At 38.8% G+C, this 24,247-nt stretch overlaps 1 protein-coding gene and 1 pseudogene across 1 annotated transcript in view; both read left to right on the forward strand.

The window, feature by feature from the left end:
- The window catches only part of LOC127051063 (carnitine O-palmitoyltransferase 1, liver isoform-like), a 45,524-nt pseudogene extending 34,540 nt beyond the window's left edge, over positions 1-10,984 (forward strand).
- CPT1A (carnitine palmitoyltransferase 1A) overlaps positions 1-24,247 on the forward strand; it is a 178,759-nt gene that overhangs the window by 30,376 nt on the left and 124,136 nt on the right. The window lies entirely within an intron of this gene.

Consider the following 24,247-nt stretch of genomic DNA (forward strand, 5'->3'; position numbering starts at 1 on the left):
TAAGCTCTTAGAAGCCAGTTCCTTAGTTATTTTTCAGTTTTCTTTGTCTCATTCATTCATTCATTCTTCATGTTTGGTATTCATTGGGGAATGTCCTTGTACAATGCTATTTGCTCTCCCAGTGTCTTTGGTTGCTGTCATCCAGTTGCCACCTAAGTTGTTGTTGAAACTGTTCTGGTAGCTTCTTGGAGAAGGGAGAGTACTTATATAATTTGCTAATTCACCCAAAGTGGGGGATCAAATATACGTCCTACAGCCACCTCTTCTTTAGTATGGAAGTACAACTCCGAGATTAGAGGTCCGAGCATATAGTGCTGCATCTTCTACAAAATGACTTGACCTAACTGCTTAGTGCAGGATGGAGCACTAAATTTTGGGAATTGTAATCCTTGCAATGTGACATCCCTGCTCTAGATGAGAAGCACTGTAATCTACTCCATTTAAAGTAAAATACTTGCAGCCTTCTGGTTCCTGGCAACATGGCTTTCAGTTGGATGCCTCTTTACCCCCAAACAACTGCAACATTTGAAAGACTATGGTTGTGCCTGATGAACAGAGAGAATACAGCAACACAGAAGATAAAACCTGTTAAGCAGTCTAAAACAATAAAGCTCCCCTTTACTGCTCCCCTATGATCCACCTTTTTATTGATGTTTAGTTTCATTTCATTTACTTCACATTTTTTCTCTCAAATTGATTTCCATATACACCTCTACCTTGATATAACGCAACCTGATATAACACACATTCGGATATAACAGTGTTAAAGCAGTGCTGGGGGGGCTGCGCACTCTGGGGGATCAAAGCAAGTTCAATATCATGCGGTTTCACCTATAACACGGTAAGATTTTTTTTTTGGCTCCCAGGAACAGTGTTATATCGAGGTAGAGGTGTAGTTGAAAATATGGGACTTTAGCCATGTTATGTAAAGATGCAGTTTTCTATACCTATTTTGGTCTACAGTAAGTATGTATTTGTTTTGAGCTTCGTTTTCTTTCATTGCAAAATCTTTTCAAAGTATTTAGCACTTTTATGTTCAAAGCATGTTGAAAACATAAAAGCACAAAATGCCTTTGTGAGGTTAGGTGGTTTCTGTTACTCATTTTACAGATATGGGGGGAACTGAGGCAGACACCTAATGATTCACCCAAAATAGTAAAAGAAGCCATATGCCTCAAATGATGTGTTTAGAGGGATCTGTTTGCATGTGGGTGAATGCATTTTGGGGAGGAGATTTGCTATTAATCAAACTCAATTATGTCAGCAAAAATACTTACCTTGTTTTGCCCTTGGTTGTATTAAAAATGGAGTAGGAGCCTGATTAAAATAAACATGATGATACCCCTTATTTATCGCATCCTCCAGGTTCACTACAGTGTGTGGTTAACATGTAGTGGCTGTGTTTATGAAGGATGTTCAGTGGCATGTAGAATGATATGCTAAAATAATTCTAAGGTAAATACGTATGTTATAAATGAAATTTTTGATAGTTCCCCCAGATATGGTACTGAGAGCCTCCTGATATGAATTTATACAGTACAAGTACTAAATGGTAAGGCGCAGTCCACTCTGTCAAAATTGCATACACTAAGACTTGGATATTAACACTGGCATCCTCATACTCGTTTTCATTGCATTCTTAGAAACTACTATGGACTTGTTGGGCCAATGGCTTTTCGTTAGGAATGTATTTTTTGGAGGGTGTGGGGGAAACACTGTTTAAGTTAGATTTTTATATCAGGCTAAAACTGCATAGGAAAATGGTTCTCAAACATAGTTACAATATTTAATTTTTTAAAATGTGGTTGTAGCTAGCTAGTGTTCTTATTCTAGCATGGGCCTTAACCTAGTGATGGAATAGGTTGAGACACCATATAGATATAAGTTCGATTTTTAGTCTTGCTAATCCTCTAGTTTTCAAAGATGTACAGTAACTCTTCACTTAAAGTCGTCCCGGTTAACGTTGTTTTGTTACGTTGCTGATCAATTAGGGAAAATGCTCATTGTGCAGTGCTCTCTTCTAATGTTGTTTGGCAGCCACCTGCTTTGTCCACTGCGTGCAGGAAGAGCAGCCCATTGCAGCTAGCTGATGGGGGCTTCTAACCAGGGTGGACTGGTAGGTCCCCGCTCTCCTAAGTTCCCTGTGCTGCAGCCGCCCAGCAGGCTATCAAGGCAGTTCAGCTGTCCCTCCTCCCACTGCCAAGTGCTGCTCCTGCCCTCTGCCTTGGAGCTGCTCCCAGAGACTCCTGCTCGCTGTGGAGGGGGGGCTAATGTCAGGGTGTCCCCCTCCCCTCTGCTCCTGCACCCCGCTTACCCCTTCTCCATATAGAGCACGGAGGGGACATGGATGGAGAGAGACAGAGAGCGCTTGGGGCAGCAGCTGCTGTCTCAACTTCCTGATCCATTTAAAAAGACAATGCACTTAAGAGTGGGTCAGCTTACTTAAAGAAGCAGTGTGCACCTCTCTCTCTCTTCCTCTCTCCCTCCACCCCATAAGATGTGTGTCTGTCTCTCTCTGCTGTGCTGTCTCCCCTCCCTCGTATTTGTGGTGCCTTGTGTGAGAGGCTACATTAACAACAGTGTGTTAACTCTTGAGAGCTCAGCTGAGTTCTAGTTCATCATTTAGCAGCAAGGCATTCCCTGGGAAATATCCCTCCCTCTTCCACCCTCTAACTTCACCAACTCAACCAAGCTTCACAGTCGTCATAGCTGTGAACAGTATTAAATTGTCTAAAATGTATACTGTGTGTATATCTATATATAATACATAGTTTTTTTTGTCTGATGAAAAAAATTTCTCTGGAACCTAACCCTCCCCTGTTTACATTCATTCTTATGGGGAAATTGGATTCGCTTAACATCGTTTTTGCTCAAAGTTCATTTTTCTAGAACATAAAGTACAATGTTAAGCAAGAAGTTACTGTAAACATATTCAGAAAAACACTTTATAGAGAACTTCTATGGTCTACATCATAGACATTTCTTCTGTCAAAGGCCTTTGGGATAGGGAACAGAGGCATTTACCAGGCCTTTACCATACAACAGAGGCAATGTGTCCTAGTGGCAGAACACTAGATTGGAAAACTGAGGCACAAAGAGGTAAAGTGACTTGCTCAAGGTCACTCATCAGGCTGGTGGCGTGAGCTGGGGACCTAGGTCTCCTAAGTTCCAAAGTACACTATGAGGATAATGATGTTTACCTCTTTCATAAAGTGTTTTAAGATCTACTGATGAAAAGCTAGGGTATTATTAATTTTCATCTCAGCACATACTTTCAGTTGTTTTGAATGTAATAGATTTGTTTTTTTTATTTCAGAGGCTGGTAAAGCTTTTCTCAGGTTGTAAACCAATGTTGTACAGCTTTCAGACGTCTCTGCCACGACTGCCAGGTCCCAAGCTGTTGAAAACACTGTAAACAGGGTGTGTTGTTGGAAGAGCCTGAATTTACCTTTTCACAATTTGATTCCAAATGTAGTAATGGTTTTCAATGTCTTTTATATGATAAATTTACTGAAGTAGTTAATGCTAGTTAACATTCCAATCCCTCCAATTTTAGTAACAGATTAACAGTTATGTATCAATTAATATAAAGGCTATGACAGACTAAGGGTAATTCAGAGTTAAAGATTGACACTTTTTCCTTTAATCTTTATCTTTGGGCCTTAGGCTCTCAGTGGATAAATGCATGATATTACATGCCTTGTCAGTAGATACAGCAGCACACAATGGAGTGTGATTTACTGGGATAGCGCCCTTGATATCCCTTGCGTTCATTATCTGTACAGTGTATTCTTGATGTTATTTAAGTATAGTGCTCCTCTTATAATAGGCTTTGTATTAGGAATTCCTTTAGGCAAGACTCCAACTAGCTTTTAGGCTTATTTTGATTCTTGCAGGTAAAAAGTCTCTGCTAGGTCTTAGGCAAACTAACTATATATGAAAATTAATAGGCAACAAAAATAGTGATAGCAGTTAAGTCCGCCACCTCTAACTAAAAAACATACCTAAAATGGCTCAAAATTAAGGGAATACTTAATTCATAATAGAAAATATATCACCTACTGAAAGGAAAATCACTTTTTCAAAAATTCTATGCTAATGTGCTTTCATTTATGATTTGGTAGCAAGTAGTGAGTAGATGGAGTAGGAGTGAGAAGAGAGAGTACCATATTTGAAGGAAGAAAGAGATACACTAATAGAAAATGAGCTCATGTCTTTCAAGATGTATGTGCTCAATTATTTTTTTACCAACAGCTGTTACAGCTGAAACCCTGTAAACCAACTTTAGAATACTTCTCTTTATTTAATCTCCTTGTGAATAAATGACAATAAGCTCTAGTGAAAGCTATGATACTGACATGAATTCTTTTCTGTATTTGTTCTAGTATCTGGATTCAGTTCAGCCACTTATGAATGATGAACAGTTCAAAAGAATGGAGGGTCTTGTCAAAGATTTTGCATTTAATCTTGGACCAAAACTACAGTGGTATTTGAAACTGAAATCCTGGTGGGCCACAAACTATGTAAGCAGATGACCCAAAGGCTCTTATGAAAGCACACAGTTTAACTCTCTCTCCTGTTGCATTTTTTCCTGGTTTTAATACATGCTTTTTCAATTTTCAAACTTCTGTAATTTTAAAGGAAGTCCAAAACCAAAATTACTAAAATAGCCTTGCACTTACATCTTTACTAGTCTTTCATATCCATTAATTCTTACAGTACCTCTGTATACTAGGATGAGTACATGTGCAGTCAAACACCATCAGTTAAGAACTGACCAGTCCATCCACACATCTCATTTGGAACTGGAAGTATGCAATCAGGCAGCAGCAGAGACCAAAAAAACCCAAATACAATACAGTACAGTACCATGTTAAATGTAAACTACTAAAAATATAAAGGGAAAGCAGCATTTTTCTTCTACATAGTAAAGTTTCAAAGCTGTATTACGTCAGTGTTCAGTTGTAAACTTTGAAAGAACCATAACATTTTGTTCAGAGTTACAAACATTTCAGTTACGATCAACCTCCGGTCCCGACGTGTTCGAAACTCTGAGGTTCTACTGTATTGATATCCCCATTTTCTAGGTGGAGAAATTGAGACAACGATTAAATAACTTGCTCAGTGTGGCACAGTAAAGTGGCAGAGCCACGAGTAGAACTTGAGAATTCTTGTCTCATTACTCTAGATCCAGGCTTCCTGTCTGTCATTGAACAGGAACTCAAAACCTCCTTACTGCTATATTTGCTTATTAAATTAACTTGCAACGTCTCCACCTGACCGGTCTGAGATCCAGGGAGTTGAAAAGGCAGTGTGGTTTAGAGCCACCTTTTCCTCCTGCTCTCCTCAGCTTGCACTGAGTATGTACTTAATGCAGATGTGAATCTGTCCAATTATGTATACATGTTAGAGAGGGAAACAAAGCTGTAGCCACCAGGATGGCTGGGGCGGGAAGAGTGCAGTTGAGGTGGGAGGAAAAAGGGGGCACAAAAACACACCTTACTGGCCTGTTATCTAAATCTTAGCTATACATGGTAGCTTGAACAAGCTTATACAGTCCCTAAAGCAACCCTAGCATAGGATGAATAATATTTCAGAAGCTTTATTATGATGTGTATTGTAAGGACACTTTAAAAATACTGTCTGAAGAGGAGATGGGAGATTGCTTCAAAAGTTGCTTACCTGAGAGTTAAAGCTCAATTTCTGACCTTAGCTTCGTGGGTCCTTGTGGCTCTCTTTCCCCAAACAGTGACACTTCAGCATTCAGAATTAACTTAAAAAGAAAAAAGGCATTTCCTTCTGCGCGGTGTATAATGTTATCAGTGTTTTGGAGCCACTTACAGTAGAGGACCTGAATCAGTTGAAGAGCAGAGGTACAGGACTAATGAGTTTATGCCTAAATTTTCTTCTCTCCATTCTGTAGGTTAGTGACTGGTGGGAAGAATATATCTACCTTAGAGGACGTGGGCCAATTATGGTTAATAGTAATTACTATGCAATGGTAAGTAAATCTTCTGAACCTTTTTATAGAAACACTCCTTCTTAGGATTCCTGTTATCTTTTTTTTTAATACTTCCTTTCTTAACTCCACTGCTACTAACTGATATGATCTGTGCTTTCTTCCTGCTGGCATAGTCTGCACATAATATCTTACAAAAGCGCTGATGTCTTTTAATATGGAAATTTTCATAATAAATTCAGTTCCTCTGTCTTTAGCCCTGCTTTATTAGGTAGGACTCTACTTCAGATTTAGAAGTTCAAAGAGTATTAGTACTTCCTGTAGAGCTTACTAAATATTTACAGTGACAGGCATTGCCTCTTGGCTCATAAATTCCTATGACTGATTCCAGTGAGCATTCGCTGTTGACTACCCACTAGGATTTCTGTAAGGAGAATCTAAGTCTCTGTGTCTGGACTTCTGGGGTGTGTTAAGTTTCTATACTTTTTATAGCAAGGGAAGCTGTTCTTCTGTCAGTGTAGTAAATCTACCTCTCCAAGAGGAAGTAGCTAGGTCAGCTGAAGCATTCTTCCATAGACCTAGCACTGTCTACAGGGGTGGGCAAACTTTTTGGTTTGAGGGCCACATCTGGGTGGGGAAATTGCATGCAGGGCCATGAATGTAGTGCTGGGGCAGGGCGTTGGGGTGCAGGAGGGAGTATGGGGTTTGGGAGGGGGTGTGGTGTGCAGGAAGTGGCTCAGGACAGGGAGTTGGGGTGCAGGGAGGGGGTGCAGAGTGTGGCAGGGGGCTCAAGGTTAGGGGGTTAGAGGGCTTAGGGCAGGGGGTTGGGGTGCAGGCGGGCTCCGGCCTGGTGCCACTTACCTTGAGCGGCTCCGGAGTGGTAGCGGCATGCAGTGGAGCTCAGGCAGACTCGCTGCATGCCCTGGCCCCACGCTGCGCTGCACTGCTCCGCTACCAGAAGCAGCTGGCACCACGTCCCTGCGGCCCCTGAGGAAGAGGAGGGGGCAGAGCGGGCCACTGGAACATGGTGCCAGCCGCTTCCAGGAGTGGTGCAGAGCTCGTGGCGCCATGGCGGTGGTAATCCCACTAGCTGGATCCAAAGTCCTCACGGGCTGGATCCGGCCCATGGGCCATAGTTTTCCCACCCCTGGTCTACACTGAGGCTTAATTCAGCTTAACTGTGTCTCTTAGTGGTGTGAGATTTTAGGTGTAGATCAAGCCACAGACACTGATGACAGCAGTTTTTCGTAATACAACTTCACAATGTCAATCGGAATTTATAAGTTGTACAGACATAGTCCCAATTCATCACAGCTCCATATACTACTTAATCCACAAGCAGGTTGTTATACTAGATGCTGCTTTAAATTCTTGAATATGTACATGTTGGAAATAAAAATATATGAACTTGTGTTATCAGAAAACAAGCACTAACTGCATCCAGGCTTCATTGTATCCATGATTTGATATGAATTAAGGTTTTTAGTATTGCTCTTCTGTTGCAAGTGTGATGCCTGGTCTACACCTAAAATGCAGGTCAGCCTAGCTATGTTGCTCAGGAATGTGAAAAATACACATCCCTGAGAGATGCAGCTAAATTTACCTAAGCCCTAGTACAGACACTGCTAAATCAATGGAAGAATTCCATCAATCTAGCTGCCACCTCTAGAGGGGGTGGATTTACTACAGCAATGGAAAAACCTGTTCTGTCGCTGCCTCAAGTCGCTGCCTCAAGTATCTACACTACAGTGTGGACAGTGGTGTAGCTGCAGCTCTGCTGCGGTAGTGCTTGTACTGTAGACCTAGCCTAAATAAACTATTTGATACATTAGATTTTGGTCAACAAGTCTTCAATCTGATGCTATTCAAGGAGCAGGTACTGCTATTATTTTGTGACTTTTTAAGAAAACTTGTTTAAAGTAGGAAGTTGTTAATCACACTATGGCTAGTGACTTGGCCAGTTTCCCTATATGAACATCTTTTCTGTAATGACACTGGAATTATGGGGAAAATTATATTTTGACTAATGCATGATTAATGAACTCTGTTTGCTGAATGGAGTTTGGCAATTATAGTACATATATTAACTTACCTTTCTTCTATCATCAGGACTTTCTGTATGTTGTTCCCACTTCCCTGCAGGCAGATAGAGCAGGTAATGTTATCCATGCCACCCTGTTCTACAGGAAAAAACTGGACGGACAGGAAATCAAGCCAGTATGTAAATCCATTTCAATAGTTTCTAATGTCTTCAAATTTACTTTTTAACAAATCAGCCTCCTTTTTGAAAAGTAACCTAGGAGAGAAGTAGTGCCTTATGTTAAGGTACAGTGTATGTAACTGTAGCTAATGTGTGGCTGCAAACTCATTGTGGGTGTTAAGCTCCACTCGTGGGACCTTCTATTTAGAAAGATGTAGACCTCTACAATGGAAGCTTAAGGAAAGCTTCCTTTTGCTACAGTAGTGTTTGAATTTAACTTTGCTGTGAGCTGCACTCCACTGGAGGGCAAAATAGTCATGTTACACTTGAATATTTTGTTTAGTAGAAGCCAACGATATACATACATGTTAATTAGTATGATGATATATTCAAACTGCAGAATTCTGGACTACCCTGTAGGAAGATGCAATTGTGTTTGGATTTTTTTTTAAGGCAAGTTTTAAGATTTGTTCAATAGGATTTTAGTGGACAAAAGGCAGATGATAATGAAAATGTCATTTTCCAGGAGCAGCAAGAATGTCATGCCGGAATAGTTTGCATTCTTTGTTTACCTTCATGCTGTTCTCTGTATTCTTAAAATGCAGCATATGTGTGCATGCACACACACACGAAGGACAAAGAGGACCAATCTTGAGTCCTTAAACCTAGGCAAATAAACCTGGCAAAATGGAAGAACCTATGTAATGGGCATATTGATGTGGAAATTGAAATGTGACAACTACCATAAATTTCAGTGGCAGAAATCCATCTAACTACATTTCCAGTCTATCCTCACAGTACTTCAGTTCTAAAATAAGTAAAATTGTGCTAAATTTTGAAAAACTTCAAACTTTTAAAATTCTGAAAACTAAATGTAAAAGTTCGGTAAGTTTATCAAGAAGTGCAGCCTTGGGGAGAGTAATAAAAAGCATCAGGAAATCAGGGTTTTTTAATACCTGGGTAAAATCAGATCATCTCACTGCCTTTTGAGTAGACATTAAGTGCTAAATAAGTTAGGAGGCTAGAGGCATTTTCAAACCAAAAAGTAGATTTAAACTTGTGTAGAGCTAGAAAATCCTTTCTGTGCATGCCATTGAAATGGATGCTGCATACCAATAATGCATCACATAGGGCTGTAGGAACCTACTGGACAAAATTGATTCCTAGACAATCTTCTTTCTTAAAGCAGGCATCTCAGCGAAGTGACTTCTACTATTATGTTGCAACTGAAGCAGTTGAAGGATGTGTCCAGAAAATCATACTAGATACAGATGCAAACCAAAACCCAACATCTGAATAGATCCAAACTTCGAGGAAATTCAGATCCTGATATGGGCCTTATGGCTTTAGTACATTTCGCTGTGTCCTATAAAAATTTAAAAATAAGTATAGAAAATTCTTAACCTCTATTTAAATGGTATTTGAAAACTTTAGAAGAAAACATTTCTAAATATGAATATCTCCCCTCTCCATTTTGATGGTATCACTGTTTGTTTTAAAAACAGTCATCGAATGAGTCTCAGGAGGATGATTAGAATTTTTTATTTTTATGGAGTAATGTACAGGTAATGCCATGCCAATGGCTTTTCTGTTGTTCATACAAAGGGCTTCCCCTTTCCCCTGTGCCTTCAGTTTGTAGTTAATTTCTACTCAGTTTTGTGGCCATTAATTTTAACGAATAAATGCTGCTAATGGAGGGAATCAGTTCTGCTTGAGACCTAGGATCATATGACTGTTTTAAGAGACTGCAGTCTAATAAGAATCTGTTATCTTGCATATATACATATATAAAATATGTTCACTGATATGCCATGTAACTGTGAGGCATCAGAGGCTGTGAAGAGGCAACTCCCAATGGATGATATGAAGTTCTGCATCAGTGATTGGTATTGAGAAAACCTTGAATCTGTTAAATCCACAGCTTTGATCATCTGCTTTTAAAGGGGAAGCTCGTAGTAGCTGGGCAGTATACATACGACTAGTGGAAAAACTATGGAACCTAACATGGGTAGGTCAGAGGACAACTGAAAAGAAAGGGAGGGGAAAAAGGGTCTTTGATGTGTTAAGAATCCTCATGTTATCCTACAGTCTCTCTCTAACCAGCATGTGTGTGTTTTCTCTCAATTTGCTAATTGTATGTATAAAAACGCAATTGTAACGTACGTTTGCGGCATAGATTCTTCTGATGGAATCCACTGTTCCACTCTGCTCAGCTCAGTGGGAGCGAATGTTTAATACCTCCCGTATCCCAGGAGAGGAAACAGGTAAGCGGGGCCAGCCAAAGGCAAGGAACGTCAGGAAATCCAAACAGTCTGCAGAATATTTCCGAAGGGTGTCCTCTTAATATATCCATAAGCTGCTAGATCTGTACTTTCAAAGAGCAAAACCTGAAAAAGAAGTAAAAGATGCTCTTATGTTAAACTGAATGTGTGCCGTGAACATTTCTCAGCGATTAGGAAATTAGCATAATCGTTTCATAGACATTTCTCCTTTTTGACTGACTTCAATTAGTACGGTAGTATTCTGACAGATGAATGGTTTTTGGCTGTTCCTTTCCTTTGTTTAGAAGCTGGCCCTAGGAAACTGTTTACTGCCTTGTTGTTTCATATTTACTTTTTCCTCTATTCTGTTCCTTAAGGTCCTTTTGGTTTTTATCTACATTTTTATCTCCATGAAAGTTCCATTCTCTCTGAGATCTCACAATCGTTTGAAATCTTTTTATTTTGTTTTTGACATTCCTTTTTTCCTTTCAGCTTATGATTCAAAATACCATCCCAATGTGCTCTTCTCAGTATGAACATATGTTCAACACTAGTCATATACCAGGCATAGAGACAGGTACAGTTTTAGTCCTGTCAGTGTTTTTAGCCCCTACTTGCATCTTAACCTTCTTTGTACATAGTAAGAGATGTTACGGTTGAAATCACCTATAGTAATGACACTTTGGATAAAAAGTGTGATTTCTCCATAACATGCTCTAAGATAATTATATTGCTTTTTATAATAATTAAGAGCTCAGTTCTTCAAAGTTATGAACTACTTCCACAGCGTTGTGAAGGCTTGTCAATATAATAAAGGAAGTGTCTACTGGTTAAAATGGAGGGGGGAGTCTACTCCTGCAATTTGTTCTGTCTGCCACTTATTGTGTGACACTAGGCAGTTCCCTTTCCTGTGCTTAGTTTACCTGTAGGAAAAAAAATTATTCACCTACCTTACAGAAATCGTGAGGTTTAAATAATTGTAAAAGGTTTGAGCGCTTTTCAAACACACGTCACTCTAATGGTGGAGCAATATAAATAGGACATAGTAAATAGGTGTAGTTAAAATCTTTAGAAAGAGAGAAAAGGGAGTAGCTAGAAAGTAAGGCACTATTATTTAAATTGTGTATGTTGTATTCCAGGTCTGCATTCATAAGAGGTTTATACATACTGGTAGTTCTGGGCACTAGCAAAGGGATTATGAAACCTTTCATCACTAGTACAAATCACTGGGCTATATGAAATGGGTTGATGGTATGTGACCATATTACAAAAAACACTCTTGCAGTTGGTACCCTTGTTAATCTGGGAAACTAGAGGTATGTTCTTATCCCCTAAAGTGTCTTCAGGTGAGAGTTGAACTGCTAAGGTTATTAATCTCATATTCCACCAGCAATTACAAATTGCTACAAAAGAGAGCATCCTAGGGAACATACAAGAGTCATACATTTTACACACTTTGGCATTTTTAAAAATGTTTCTTGCCATTTCTTAAAATTATATCCTGCAGCCCATCTTCTGTTACTTAATCCTGCAGTGAAGTCCCAATGTTTAGTATTATATAAACTTCTGTGATGGTGGATTGTGGTGTCACAAACACAAGGTAATAATTGACTGCAGAATAAAACAATTACTTCTGTTCAAGAAAAAAACCAAAGAAGATGGATTCAGAAGTAGATAGCTTTTTGTTTTTAAAACAAGTCTTAACAAAAACAGGCCAATTCTCCTTTGTGGAGAGATTTGTTAAGAGTATTTAAGCCATCAAGTATCCTCAGTCAGAGCAGTGAAGACTTGTAGAATCAGACTATCAGGGTTGGAAGGGACCTCAGGAGGTCATTTAGTCCAGCCCCCTGTTCAAAGCAGGACCAATCCCTAGACAGATTTTTACCCCAGTTCCCTAAATGGCCCCCTCAAGGATTGAACTCACATCTCTGGGTTTAGCAGGCCAATGCTCAAACCACTGAGCTATCCCTCCCCTATGTCAAGTAGATCCTTGGATGATCACAGCTGATGCTTTGATAAGAATCTTATTACACGTGGGAATCAGATAAGAACTTGGTTGAATCTTCTCAGAACCAATGGAAATACATTTCACATCAGTAGTGGTTGTTAGTTCTCACTTGCAGCCAGGATGTCCTTGACTAAGGCATAGAAGGAGGGAAAGGAAGAAGAAGACTTCCAAGGGGAAGGACCTTCAAAAGGTCCAGGGACCACAGAAACTGCTCTTTTTGTCTGCTTCTCAGGTACATGTTGCCCCAAAATAAGCAAGGAAGAAAGCAAGACTATGGCACTGATCCCCCCCTTTATATCCCTCTCAGTGCCTGAAGATAGTCTGGGCATAGAGAGGCTTGGAGGAATAGGCTCTGACCTGTAGGCAAGTTCAGGGTTTGTACTATAATTACTTGGAATGTTCTGATAAGAAACCAGCCTTGATACTGAAAGTGTAAGAACGCTATGTGTAACTGGTTCAAATACTTTCTGTGCATTGAGCTTTGCAGAAATATGATATAAAATTGACATACTGTTGTTGCAACAAATTACAGTTAAAGTAAATTCTGTACATTTGAAAACCACTACAGTTGCACCCTAATTTTTCTGCTGCTCCAGGCAGCAAACTTAAAGTATTTTATATGAAAATCTTCTGTCATCTTCATAAAATAATCACTTTCCTTTAATCATTTCATGTCCTGTTTGCTCTTTACAGTTTCAGCATGTTTTTCATTTTTCTATTAAATATAAATTTCAGTTTTCTATGAATAATGCATATAATGTGTTGGCTCTGTTCTTATTTTGTGTGTTTACTGAAATCAGTTTTTCTGCATCTTGAAGAAGGGATTAATTTCTATTTTCAATAATGACTGGAATGGTATCTTAAATTATTTATATAACAGCCTTAAAATATAGGAATTTTATGTTTTAAAAATATGTATTTCACTTCCACATTGCCAGTGATGAAACCTTAATTATCTCAGTACAGTATCCATTAAACAGTTACATTATGTTTAGTTGTAAGAGAAAAAAATTAAAATATTATGACAACAGTGAACTGTTTATATGAGACCTCAGATGTAGAAAAGACCAGTGAGATCATCTGGTCAGTCCACACCCACCACCGTAGGAAACCGCTGCAATTTTCTTCAAACATTACAGATGTACAGAAATAACATTATTTTTCTAGTAATAGAACAAATGTTTATGGAAAATTATTTATGTAATATGCTAAGCTTTTCATACTTTTTAGGCACCTAAATCTATATTTAAGCACCTAAATAAGTGGTCTCATCATGAGAGGTGTGGAGCACCTGAAATTCTTATTGAAATAGTGGAAGTTGAGGGCAATTGGAACCACTGGAAAACCAGGGTCCTGATTCTCAGTCAAGAGGTGTGGTCCCTTTGTAAAAGCACAAAGGAGCCATAAAACTAGTGTACTGTGGCCAGATAAGAATTCCCAAATATAGAGTTGAATCCCTGAGTGTCAGTGTGTTCCTTACATTACTACCCTTTTCATAGCCCCCATCTGAGGGATGTGGCGGTAGCATTGCTGACTCCACCTGTTCCCAGCTGCCAAAACAGATGTGATTGTGGGCCATAGGCATAAGTTAGGGCAGTCCTGAAGAGCCTGGGTGATATAAAGCCACTTTTACACCCGCCCGTCCTGCACTGACTTCCTGGCCATATCACAGAACTGGAACTCAGGTAACTTTCTTAGTTGCTTAACTTTGGCACCCAAGTTAGAATGTGTTTGCATTATGTATATATGAAATTATTATAAAATTTAGGGTTTTGTTTGGCTATTTTGTATAGCAGTATTTTCTTGCTAAATTTCAGATAATATAATAGGTCGCCAATGTTATAAATCAAATGAAAATGTGGGATTTAATATTTTGTAAACAAGTATGCTTAGACACAAAGGTATTTTATGGTAAGCATGTGCCCTTTAGAGTTAAACATTCAGTATCTGATTGTTTGCATCCTAACATCAAATGAGCTAAGGTTGCTTTCAAACCTTTGATTCTGATTTTAGACACTATCCAGCACGTGAAGGACAGCAGACACATTGTCGTGTAGCATAAGGGCCGTTATTTCAAAGTCTGGCTATATCATGATGGTAGACTGCCGAAGCCTCGAGAAATTGAACAGCAGATGCAAAGAATTCTAGATGACAGTTCAGTACCTCAGGCTGGAGAAGAGAAGTTAGCAGCTCTTACTGCAGGAGATAGGTAGGAATTTTTTTAAACAGAAACTTTTCTGATATTTGAAGACAGTTGTTTAAAGATGCCAGGCTCGGTGCCAGCTTCTGAACCTTACTGTCTGTGGTTAGTTGATCAGTCCATAATCTGTGCTGTTGCATATCACTGTCATGTGAAAAAACTGTTGAACCCTTTCTGGTTTGAGTTAGAAGTAACTTGGCAGTGACCAGTCACCTTCATGCACACTTTCTGCCTATTTGGAGTTTGAGAAGCTTGCTTTAATTATGAAACAAAAGTGAATCAATAAGTGTTTAGTTGACCAATATTTGATGGCTAATGAACATTTGTATAAATCTGTTTTCTGGGGTATTACCAGACCTACTAAAATTATCAAATTTTAAAATCAAGACACTTTGTCAGATCCTGCTGTTACACTGGTGTAAATCCAGAATGTCTCTCTCAACTTTAGCGGTGTTACTCCAACCTAATTTATGCATATCTAATTGAGAAAGTAGACTCTGATTGTCTTGACTGAATTTATCCCTGTTACAACTTCACTGAATTCAGTAGCCTTACATCAGAAATCAATTTGTCCCCTTGTTTCTGGAAGATTTGGAAAACAAATACATGAAAGCTCAATGGTTCCTTATTTTTACACTGTTCACTTCTTTTTTCAGGTTTTTGGTTTCAAATGCACATCTTAATGGGAAAATGTAATGTATGTTAAATGTACAATTCAGTAGCATAGTATATGAAAACCTTTCTTTTGGAGAGTACCGTCTTTATATTATAACACACATTTTGGTTATCTATAGTATATGAATTTTACACACACACACACACACACACGTGTACGTACATGTTTGACTCCAAAAATCGATCCATCTGCATACAAGAGAATTGGGTTACAGTTCTTGGACTCGGATTTCAGATATTCAGACCTTTATAAGTTAAGATCTCAGACATAACCATTTCATTAGCATAGTTTTAAGCTGAATGTGTGGATCTATCCAGGTTCTTACATTGGTTTCCTTTGTCATAGTATTTGAGCACCTGTAGATTTGTTTTTTGACCTTTTATATCTAATTTCTAGTGTGTATGTGACTTTCCACAGAGGTACATCAAAAAGTTGTGCTTTGTTAGGCTGTAAAGGTGCAAAATTTGTAGTATGCATTTTTGTGTACCAGACACATGTTTAATTCCTGAAAACCAAATTTCCTGCCTGTGTTCTACTACTTGAGTTGGCCTCTGATGGTACTGTAGTAATTCCTTTTTCATCCCAGGACTCTGATTCAAGAATATCTGTAGCAATATCCTCATCTGTTACTGCTAGTATAAATTCATTAGGCACAGGGTGAAAGCTAAAGGACATTTTAATTCTGTTAAAAAGTAAGATTGCCCTATAGAATCATACTGTGCTCTTAAAGGTAGTAAAACACTGACCAATTTACATAATATGACCATAAATTGAAATTCTTGCTGCAGAGTACCCTGGGCTAAGGCTCGTCAGGCCTATTTTGGACGTGGAAAGAACAAGCAGTCCTTGGATGCTGTGGAAAAAGCAGCTTTCTTTGTAACTTTGGATGAAACTGAGCAGGGCTACAGGAAAGAGGATCCATTGACTTCAATGGATACATATGCAAAGTCTCTGCTGCATGGCAGTTGTTATGACAGATATAGCAATGAGCAGATGGGAACAGTGAGACTTAGTCACAATGAGCAGGTGGCTATTAGCTAGGATGGGCAAGGATAATGTTCCTATCCTTTGTTTTCCAGAAGCTGGGAATGGGTGACGGGATGGATCACTTGATGATTACCTGTTCTGTTCATTCCATCGGAGTACCTGACATTGGCCACTGTCGGAAGACAGGATACTGGGCTAGATGGACCTTTGATTTGAGCCAGTATAGCCGTTCTTATGTTCTTAGGTGGGAACAGTGCCACTTACTCACGTTACTTTACTGAAGAGGATTCTGGTTCATGTGTAACACAGTGTGGTGTTTACCTTTTGTGTGTATCCTTTAAATTGCACTGCCTACTCTTGTGGGTTTTGGTCATCTGGCAATCAACTCATTATTTATTATTTTACCATAGTGGTGGTTTTGTTCAATCTGCTACTTAAATCAGTCACTTTTTCCCCATGTTTCTTAAGCATCATATGTACCTGTGTCTTACATTTCATAATTCACAGCCAGTTATAGTGTCATAGTCACACTGAAGTTCGCAAATAACCATAACAAACAACATTTAAGTTTGTGGTGATGTTTGGCCCCAAAGAAAACTTTAAAATTCCAGATTTTCTTTTAGTTAAAAATAAATTCACTTGTCTATTTGAAAACTTAAAAATTTTCAATATCTGGAATATCAAACAGACGTAAAATGGTTAAGTGCCTTTATTTATTATTATATAGTTTTTAGATACAAATCCTAATACACAGTTGTAAATTATAATCTAGCATTACCAAATTCACTTGATAGGCAAAATTCACAGAAGACATCAACTTGTTTAACTCTGTTAGCTTGGGTAGAGTTGCACCTGTTTTTGCTTTTAGGGCATTTGGCCCAGTGAATTTATAGGCTGGTTATTTCTGTAGCATGTTTTTAAATCTTTTCTCTTCTATTCGTCACCTGGAATTGTGTGCTGGTGTATCTAATTGAATGAGAGAGATTCAACTAGGTGTCACTTTGAATGAAAACTTTTAAACATACAAAGAATTTTTTTTTAATTTTAGATGGTTTGACAAAACATTCACTCTTGTAGTGTTCAAGAATGGCAAAATGGGCCTGAACACAGAGCATTCTTGGGCAGATGCTCCTATTGTTGGACACCTTTGGGAGGTGAGTGTTTCTATAGCTGACAAAGTAAGGTAATGGAACGATTATCTCATCTTGGTTGGTTCTGTTCTGTGAATCCTGAGGCAAAAGTTTGTTTAAAACTATGCTTACTAAGAAAGTTGTGTGTTTGATATTGTGAGTTCATAGTATTTCATGTGGGTATGCATGTGCTCCATATGCCTGAAACCAGAACATTTTTCCAACCAGTGTCCGTTGATTTGCACCTGCTCCTCTGCTCTCCTCATGCTTTGCACCAAGAGTATAAGGGGTAGGGTGGACCTACTGCCTTGCCACTTCCTTCTTACTGCCATATGGTCTGTGTCAGAACCTCCTAGGGTCTGGAGTGTCTCCTTTTTTCCAGACTTCAATCCTAAACTATTTCAAAGTTTTATCTTTAGTGGTAGTGTTTAGTTTTTATTAATTTAGTTAGATTCTCCCCCCTCCTCCCTGGGAACCCATCTGCCTCCTGGTACAGAAATTAGTTTATGCCTAGAGCACCAGGCTTCAAAACTGTCTCTCTTGCCCTCACATTTTCTTGGTCAGAAATGACCACCAGCGCTGCCTTACAGAAGCACATATCTCCATGAGGTGCAATATCTGTTGCTCCATCCCTAGCAGAACCTGACAGGTGTTGCAATTCTACCTTAAAAGGCAGTTCATGGAAAAGGTTATTTGGACCCAATCAGATTTGGGCTGAGAGACACACCTTCTCTCTTTCTCCTGTACCATCATCCAGAGTCAGCAAGGAGCATGACAGAGGATGCAAAAGTCACGGTACCCTGGACCTTCCACATTGACCCAACCTTCCCCCTTCTCCCCCCGCCAATAGATATTTTTGATGGGATGACTGGGAGTTGTGAACCACTCACTGTTGATGCCATTTTCATCCAATCTTTGCATATACTTGGTCATCCAGCACTCTTTTCCCACAGCTGAAGTGTAATAATAGACAAGAGGGTGATGAATGTCATCCATTCCAGCTATATCATAACATTTCTCTCCATACCCTCTCCAAAATCTCCTTCCGTATACCTCTTCAGGGACCATTCTCATGAGGAGATCCTCCTCCAGGGTGTAGAATCCTTCCTCTAATGGGGAGTGATAGACTAGGTGCCTCTTCAACATCAAGGAAAGGGTTTCTATTTCTAGTAGTAGTAGTACAGATCAGACATAGTGGCTTTGCCATTGTCCCATATTTAGATTACTGGCTTTTTGCGGGAAGGGCATGCATCAGCCTCATCATTGCTTCATCTGTTATCCCTAGGAGTCTATGTAAACATGGAAAAGTCTATCCTGATACAAAAGCAGATTACAGAATTTATAGGAACAAGTCTAGACTAAATCCGGGCAAGGGCTTATCTCACGCCATTAACAACTTGATAGATCAGATCATGCACAACCCTTGAACATTGGTTCAGATTTCCCGTTTTCTCTTGGGTGTATAGCATCATGTTCTTCTGTCATGCCATTTGTCAGACTCCACCTACATTGCCTGTGGGCTTGGCTCCAAATAGTGTATATATACCAAGCAAGCATAACGTGAACGTCAGAGTGAGGGCCTCACTAACTTGATGGAAAAATCCTGGACAAGTCTGTGTGGGTTCCTTTCCTATCCCTTACACCCAACAAGATGATGATTCTGGATGCCTCTCTGCTAGGCTGGGGAGCATATGTGGACAGTAACGTGGTGCCGGACACTTGGATGCCCCAAAAAATCAGAATGCATATAAATCTCCCGGAACTCCAGGCAGTCTGAGAGGCTTGCAGAGCATTTCTACCATTCATCCTGTCTCACCATTTATTCATAGTGTCAGAAAATATAACAATCATATTCTACATAAACAACTAGGGAGAAGTGAGATCCATTCCCTGGGTACAGAAGCAGTCACCTTACGAAACTAATTTTATCAAAAACCATATCATGCTATCAGCAGTGTACTGTCCAGGAATCCAGAACTCACTGGTAGGCAGCCTCAGCAGGTATTTCACCATCAATCGCAAGTGAGAGCTACACAATTCACTAGTGAACAGCATCTTCACTCGAGTGGAAACCCCACTTGGGACCTGTTTACTTCTAAGGCAAATAGGAAGTGCAGTACATTACTCCAGGAGAGCTCAGGGAAAGCACTCCAGAGGCAATGTTCTCCTTCTGCTTTGGACCGATCACTTCAACTATGCTCTTCCCTCCCATTCCACTACTAACTCAGGTTCTACAGGCAACTGGACAGGGCATAAGTCATCCTCAACACCTCTGAGTGGCCTGGAGAAGTCTGGTTTCCAAGTCTATTGCAAAAGTTGTCCCATCCACCTGTCAGCATTTGGTCCTCTCAGTCAAATATCCAAACCTGGATGCGCTTCATCTCACAGCTTGGTATGTGGATGACATCAAACCTATAACATACCCTCTGTGCAGAGTAAGAGGTGATCAGGGCACTGGCATGGACCAGCAGACACTGCTTGCAAGAATTTTCAGGTCTCAATGTGCTTCCCTACAGTGGACTACAGATAGGGGACCGCACACCTCGAAGAACTCAGGTTACAAAGGTAGATAACAGGAAGTTATCTTTATTTGCACATGAAGTTGTGCACGAAGGTTTATTTGGTTTATAATCTGTCTGTGACACGCATTTCACTTAACCTGTGTGCATATTTCTGAAGTTCTGACTTTTTGTGCTTTTTATGAAATTGTGTTTGTGACGAATTTGAGGAAACATAGTATCAAGGCTGAATACTCTTCTAAACTATTCATTGACAGGGCTGCAGATTGACATGTTCAGGTTGTTCATTGTTGTGTATACTTTCAGTGAGTGGAGTGAAGAGTGCCCCCCCTTTTTTAAATGCCCATCTGTTTCTGTCTCCTGGCCCCATCTGGTTTATTTCATTGTCAACACCATTCATTGCCTCAAAACATTGTTTGATCTTTTCACCTTTTAGAGTTTAAGCATATATCCACCCTTATTCACTATAACAGCTCTCAAAACCAGTACAAAAAGGGTAAATTGGTTGCTCTGGAGACCATTTCAACTTTATTTTACATTTGTCTGTTATATATTTGTCCAAAGTGATTTGTCTTTTTCATACATTTTTCGGATTAGCTAGTAGTTTTTAATATTTCAGCAGGGAATATCCTCATCTAAAAGCCTAGTATTTTTTCTGTTGTCTCTAATTAAAAATTGCAAAGGGATTCTGGGACTGAGATTGCCCCCAAGAGTCTAATTCTGATTAGCTTTTCTATTCCATCACTAGAGAGGAAAAATTCTTCTAATTCTTGTTTTAGGGAAGCACTGACTATTATTTATCTCCTTTCCTTAATATAGGCACTTTTAGGGTGGGGAAGCAACTTCTTGCTAGTATCTTAGAAGCCTAAGAATAAATTGAATTTGGTTTAATTTTCTAAAGGATTAACTACTGATAGCTGATTATACCTAAAGATACAGTAAATTAATGATTAGATTCTAAGTACCAGTTGTGTACCAAGTGGTTGGCATGTTCTGTCTGTCCAGTGGAGAAATTCAATAAGAAGCAAAAGGTTGAAAGTATGCATGGAATAACAGCTTTGATACAAAGATGCCCTGTTCTGTACTCGGTGTGCTACCACTGTGTTGAGCAGATTCAAATATCAACTTGGACTCTGAGAAGGAGTATGTAGACATCAATGGGATAGTCACTTTCTTTAGTCTAGTTTACTGTACAGCTGCTGCTAAGACCTACACAAATTTATGGAAAATTTGTTGCATTTGTGATGACATACTGTGGAACTCCCATTTTAACGGTAAAACTGTTTCTGTTCATTTAAGAAATCAAATATTTCTACCATGAATACTAGCAGTCTATAAAAAGTGCTTACAATAAACATAAAAAAGCAAGAGGCAGCATTCATGTATTTATTATCTAGGTATTTTTACAAGCCTTTATTTTATAAACCAAGAGGCACCTTTTATCTAGGATCAGGCTAATATCCAAATAGCTCAGTCTCTGTTTTTGTTAATGCAAGGTTCTGGTTTAAAATAAACAAATCCATTGTGGTGGCACTTTAAGAGAACTCCTGCACCAGAGCTGCACGCCTGGTCTAAATACTAGAGAGAGAAATTGAATGTTCAGTGCATTCATGAACATATGTCAGCAGATACTGTTTTGCATTCTGAATCTAGTAATTAATATTTCTGTAGGTTGAAAATGGAATTGAGATAGCCTAACTCCAAAATGAAATGCATTTGAACTCTATAACATGCAATTCTTTATTGTATAATACATGTAGTTACATATGTCTTGTTCTTTACAGAATGTTATGTCTTCTGATTGCCTTCAACTGGGCTATACAGAGGATGGTCATTGCAAAGGAGACATCAATCAAAATATTCCTTTCCCCACTAGACTACAGTGGGAAATTCCAAAAGAAATGAGTGCAGAACCACAGCTAAGTTCTTGAGTTCTTTTTACTTCTCTGTTAATCAGTAGTTACCTTACAGAGAAGATAACTTGCCCCCCTATGCTTCAGTTCATTTGAGCCTTTTCAGAGGTTCAACTATATGTGTTTCACATGAGGAGCCTTGAAATAAGAGACAACCACAACATCTGGGTTTCTTAAACTGAGAGGACTTTTAATAAAGGCTTTCCTTCAAAACTGTTCAATTTTTTGCCCAGATTACTAGTAGGACCTTAACTAGGTTGCACTTGCTAATTTGTGCATATCAGCATTGAAAAATGGCCATCCATAATTTTTCAAAGATTTAATAGCAGCACTCTAGTGTCACTAAGATTTCATTCAACTTATGCTCCAGAGCACTTGTTTGACTGTAATATAAGCAATTGTCCATTTATAGCTTACCTAAAATACATGTTGTTACACAGTAACCTTGCATTTTTAAATACTCACTAATACATAAAACTGTGAATGTAAGTCAGTTGAATAGGAGTGTCTGCAGACAATGGAGCATTTTCCCTTCTTTCCTTTCGTGTATTTTACGTGGGTCCCGAGGAACCAGAAGCCTTTATAAATGTAATCATATAATACTATTTAAGCTCTAGTGACTTAGAAAACATCTCAGAATATGAAAATCAAAACAATTTTTCTGGATTCCTGGAAGCATATTTTTAGCATATGGGAGTTTAAATATCTTTCTGGTCAGATTTTTTTTAGCTATTTATTTAAGGCCTGGAGCAGAATATATTATTTAGCTATAAATAAAATATATGAATGAGCTTTTTATCATTTTTCTTAAAGAAACAGTGCCATTTTGTATTATGTATGTATTTAAAAAAATGTTTTGCTATTCTTAGTGCCAAGAAGTGATTGAGAGGTCCCTGTGCACTGCGAAATCTCTAGCAGATGATGTGGACTTTTATTCTTTTCCCTTTGATGCTTTTGGAAAAGAATTAATCAAGAAAGCCAAAATAAGCCCTGATGCCTTTGTGCAACTTTCCCTTCAGCTTGCTCACTATCGGGTAAGAACCAACAGCATCTAGTTACTTACAGAATGTCATAAAAATGAATATAATTAAGCCGTACCATGGCTAAAAATATACAGACATCTAAGATGCTTAGGCTTCAATCCAACGTCTACTAAAGTCAGTGGAGACATTCTCTTTGACTTCAGTGGGAGTTAGATCAGGCTCTAAATGGTCTGCCAGCTGGAAATTCATGATATTCCGAAGGTCATTTCTAAGACACACACACAGATTGTTTGCTTAGTTAGTGATCTATTTACAGAAGTCCTGCAGTTAAAGGAAATGGATTTGATCATCTAGTAGGTATTTTTTCATATGTAACATCTGTTATCCTAAACCATACAAATGTACTTAAACGTTAATCAATAATGTTTGGTTACTCCAGTAGCGTTCATAGATATTTGGATTTTGGTTAATCCTCTGTCTGTAGTATGCATTTCTGTGTCAGAAAGATTCCCCATTCCTATTGTTGACTTTGCTTGGTAGCTTTTCTCAGTTTAAGGTATTTGCACTCCATTTTTCTGATGCTGTTGTAGACGGAATCTCTTTTTAACGTGATCATAAAAATTTAGGTTTTCTCACTACTGCAGCCAATTTTCTCATCCTAAATTCTGAAAGTATCCATGAATGCCCCTTGTCAGGCAACCACCTTGAGCAATAGTTCATGTCATTATTACTTGCAGCCTTCATTAGAAGGAATAACTGGCTTGCACACCTGTCCTGATTTGTATTTTAACCAGAAAGTTGCTGATACAGATTAATTGTGTAACTTCCTTGGTAAATTTTAAAATCAGTGCATGGGCTGTAATGTGCCCAAGTACAGTAATATGTAGGAACCTTTCCATTGACTGTTCAAATGGGCTTTGGATCAGGCCCTGTCAAGCTATAGAGGATTGTGAAGGAAAAAAATATGTGGGATAATTTTTGTTAGGCTTTTTTGGTTGCTTTTATCGGAAATTTTGGGAAGTAGTTGTTGAGCCAATTTTGTTTTCATAGGCTTTAGGTACAGGCTGTGTTTCAAGTTTTAGGATGAATGGATAAATACTTTGGTCAGTTTAATTTATGGCGTGTTTTTTTCATTAGTTTCTTTATGCTTGCCTTGATCCGCTGCTTTATAACACCAGGTCTAGTCTGAGTAGATTTTTCAATCTTTGTTTTTGTCTCCAAGGACATGAGAAAATTTTGTTTAACATATGAAGCCTCTATGACCCGCCTGTTCAGAGAAGGCAGGACAGAAACAGTGCGCTCATGTACTACCGAATCTTGCAATTATGTTCGAGCCATGGAAGATTCAACCCAAAATGTAAGTTCATTGCAGCAATTCATGATAAATTCTCATCAGTTTTGTGTACATATA

Source organism: Gopherus flavomarginatus, chromosome 5 (genome assembly GCF_025201925.1).
Source record: "Gopherus flavomarginatus isolate rGopFla2 chromosome 5, rGopFla2.mat.asm, whole genome shotgun sequence".
In the NCBI taxonomy this organism is placed as follows: domain Eukaryota; kingdom Metazoa; phylum Chordata; order Testudines; family Testudinidae; genus Gopherus; species Gopherus flavomarginatus.